Here is a 4,470-nt window from a genome sequence, read left to right on the forward strand (position 1 = left end):
AGGGATTAACTCCTTCGAGTGTTTGTGAAGTCCTGTGTGCATAAGATGTGTAGTGCCCCCTAATTTGCATTTGTTTTGTCATCACCAGGAGTGACAATGTCGAAAATAACGATCACACAGAATGACATTGGTATTTGGCCCTCACTACAAGTTTGCTGTACACAGTAAAAGTACTGGTAACAATTTTTATGAGCACTTTTATCGGCCTAGCAAAGTATGGGTTCAACGGAACTCATTTTCTGGAATTACCGGCACCAATAACACCTCACCTGGTATTACCAGCACCAGTAACACAGGCAATTACACTACTGGCAATGCCGAAAACATATGCCGGTTATACCGGCACAATGGGATCACATGCACATTACGAGCATGGACTTGCCGATAATATCAGCAGAAAATCACTGGTACTACCGGCAAATCCAAGTTGGTTATACACCACCTCACAGCTGCCGGTAAATGGACCCAGGTGAAGGAAATAAGGCCACACATGCACCCAATACACCCAGGTGCACCCAATGCACACAGACACTGTACTAAAGGGTCAAACCCACCCCAACAACACTTCCCAACACAACCATGCTGACATTCATTGTCACTACCATGGACCTGGAGGCTCTGCATGCTGATGGTGCTGGAGCAGCAGCAGTGGAGACAAGAGGACAGGGACAGAAGGAGGAGGAGGAGATAGATGATGATGGGGATACAGGTGGTGAGGCAGAGGTGTGCTATGATCCCTCCCACAAAGGCCACACCCAGGGCCCTCACAGACACCCAGATGCACACCCTGTACCGCCTAAACAGGGAGACCATGACCATTAATCATCTACATCTATACTCAAAGATGATATTAGGAGCATGATCGGCATCAGGACAGCCATACCACCACTGTTGAAGCTGGTGTCAGTCCTGCACTTCCGAGGCACTGGCGCATTCAAGCACTCTGTGAGCCAGCTGTATGGCATTTTGCAGCCAGCCTTCTCCAGAGTGCTGGTGCAGGTACTGGAAGCACTCCTGCACCATATGGGCCACATCACCTCCCAACCACCCAGGCACAGGTAAACGCCACCAAGGCCCCCTTCTATGTGATTGCTGGCCTGCCCAATGTGTTGGCAGCATTGGACTGAACGCACATAGAGCTGGTGCCCCCCATGCCTAAGAGGAGGTCTACACTAAATAGAAGCAGTACCATTCCCTCAATGTCCAGGTGACCTGTGAAACCGACCTGACCATCACACATTGCTGTGCCTGGTTCCCAGGATCAACCCATGACTCCATGTTCCTGCAGAACAGCACCCTGCCGGCTTACATGGCGCGTCACAGAAGACAAAGAACTGGATGTTGGGTGAGTACATGTGCATTTACACCTACATTGCAACATAGGTGACTGGCAGTGGGGGGAAATGTCACAAATGCATGTCTGGCAAGCACCCTGTACATGGAGGACCAACCAGCACATGCCTCAAATGACAGGCCACAACAGACAGGAGTAGCATATGACTGGAGATGTAGCAGTCACTGACCAGGCCATTTCCAACCCAAAAGGACATCCACATGCAATGCATTACAGGTACCAGAATGCAACACTGCCACTCCTCTAATACAAGTGAATGAGTAGACTAGGCCACCTAGTGCCATCAGATGTATGTCCTGATGAGACATGGTGCATGCATGCACAGAGTGACCATTGAGATTTTGCTGTCACAGGCAACACCACTGCCGAGCATTATTATTCACACATGTTACTGTCAATGTCAATGGGTCCTGTACAGTTCACTGTTGCCACTTGCACAGTCTCTTGGTGCTCTGGCGGGTTTGCAATGGAATTAGTGTTGGGGTGGATAGTGGGATTGAGAAAGAGAAGAGCAAGAGAGCTTTGATGTGCTGTTGGCAGATTGACTTTTGAGAAACCGGTCACTGAGCGTTGGGGCATTCTTTGCTTGGTAGCCGTCATGTGGTGTTGATGCATGACTGTGTATGGTTGGTTCTCATGTTGGGTGTCGTGAAGTATGTCCAGTTGTCAGTGGCTCGGTAGAGGCATGGTTGTGTCCAGTTCAGACTTTGAGGGTGCATGTGAGGAATGGTGAGTTTTCACTATGGTCAGTTAGTGGCAATACATTTCCTACCCCCAGCAATCAATCAAGTGCAACACACTTCCCACCCCTAAACAATCTATCTAGGTGTGATACATTTCCTGCCTGGGGGAGTGTTGGCAGAGTGTGGCAGACCTGCAAGGATTGAGGAGTGTGGAGAGGCTGTTCCTACTATACTGCTGTTGAGTATTTTTTCCATTGCTACCTTTTTTTACCACAAAACCTACACTCCTACGCGGAGCGTCCGTGGAGTGTTGGCAGAGTGTTTGCCGAGAGGATGTTGAAGGGTGTTAACAATTTGCCCCCAAGAACGCAAAGCCGGACGAAACACTCAAGCATGGATCCTGAGGATCTTGGATCTGATGAACTTGATGGCAACACCATCAGAGAAAAAATTCAGCCCTTAAGTGACCCTACTTTGTACACGGCCAAACTGTCCCCAAACAATGTGTCAAATGGTCAGCCGGCCGTGTCAACCTCAAATACAGACAATGCTGATCAGGCTGATATTCGCCTGACAGTAACGGATCCAACTAAAAAAGCGCTGGATACGCAAAACAAAATCACACTGGACAAGACGCAAGGTACGTCAATACTGAGTTCTTCCTTTCAGCATGCAAACTTCCCATTGAGTCCCCCCATTCCCCTGTCCTCTTTGCTCCCTCTGGACATATACAGTGACTCATCCGATGGCCACGAAGGCTCTGGAGTCTCTTTGGAGCAGCCGCAAGCCCCGGACGCCTTCCTTGCAGAGGGGCGCTCGCTCGCCGAGGAACTTGTGCATGCGTGCAGAGTTCTGGAGCGTGTCGGGCGTCGCAGGAGGTTGCTGCGAGAGGGGGAGGGAGATTGGGGAGAAATTCAAATACAAGACAGAGATGCTAAGGATCTCAAGTTCTTCTGTGCCTTCTCCTGGAAGGAGTTTTTACAGCTCTATCGAACAATATGACAAGCAAACATTGTTATCAAGATACAAATGAAAATAGCAGTGATTCACCCATGTATGCTGATGCACAAAGTGAACTAACTGAAACAATACAGCCCACTGAAATCACTACACGGTTAATATATTCCACAAACTCTGCAGAAACCCAAACCAAAAACAAGGACACAATGTTGACTACAAAAAGCCCAGTGAAGCAAGACCAACTAAACAACAAAGAACAAGTGGTCTCAAACTTAAACAGGGAAAAAAAGACATAAAATACTACAATCGTAGATCAGGACTCAGTGTCAAATAAAGTGATGGAGCTCCAAAGGAATAAAACATACGGCTCAAATTCAAAAAGGCGAGCCAAATCGCTCTCCATTTCGGAGTCAAAATCAATAAGATGGCATTTCAAAGTCAAAGAGAGTATAACAAACCAACGAAGCATGATAACTAAAAAACAAGACACAACCAAAAACACACAAGAGATTGACATCGCTTGGCAAGAAATTCCAGATAAGGTCTTACTAATGGCCTCTGGACGACACAATGAAACCATACATTTAGATAAATAATAAGGTCGAAGGCAGAAGGCATGAACAGGACAAAATTTCCGCAAACAGGAAAATACTTGATCACACAAGTCCCCAACCACTTAGAGAAAGAAGACCTTATGCCAAGGACACTCAAAGAATGGGGGGCAGAGATATGTAGCTTCAAAGCTCAAACATTCCACCAGAGGTTTCACCAACCAAAACCAATAAGCCAATCAATACTTCTACCCACATCTAAGAAGAACAAAACGAGTGATAACAGAAGTGGATCTAAATAAATCTACATTGAACATGGCCCCTGGAAAAAAATCCAAATCAACAAGACCGGCAGAAAACCAGTCTGCAGATTTGCAGTTTCCTCAAAATAAACCACTTTGAAAAACAAGTCAAGCAAACCCAGAGTCAGATCACTCAATGCTTGATAAGAAAAATGACTGTGTATGCAGTAACACAACAACAATTAGTGATTTAGAAACTTCAATGGAAGAAGTTTTCAACAGATCAAACCAGCAAGAAGGCACACACGCTGATAGACCATACACATCAGCAAAAGATGGTAAACGTGCACAAACAACCCCAATGGTGGACATCATTCAGATGCAGAAGGAACAAAATGACAATTTACAAGCCGCAATCAGCTCAATGATGACCATAACACTGGCTCCATACCTCAAACTATACAAAATGATGCATGAGAACTACAAATATCAAACCACACTACTGGCTATAATGCAAACAAAATTGGCATTCATTGAGACCTACATAGAAACAACGAAGAACGAAGAGCCATAGAAAAAGAATCTGAAAATGTCATTGTTAAGACTCTCATTGCCCTGATTGAAGAGGCGGGCAATGACAAGCGATCCTTCTTGAGTTGGTTTAGTGACACAGTAAACTT

The sequence above is a fragment of the Ambystoma mexicanum genome, chromosome 13 (genome assembly GCF_040938575.1).
Source record: "Ambystoma mexicanum isolate Mex_15411 chromosome 13, UKY_AmexF1_1, whole genome shotgun sequence".
Taxonomy (NCBI): domain Eukaryota; kingdom Metazoa; phylum Chordata; class Amphibia; order Caudata; family Ambystomatidae; genus Ambystoma; species Ambystoma mexicanum.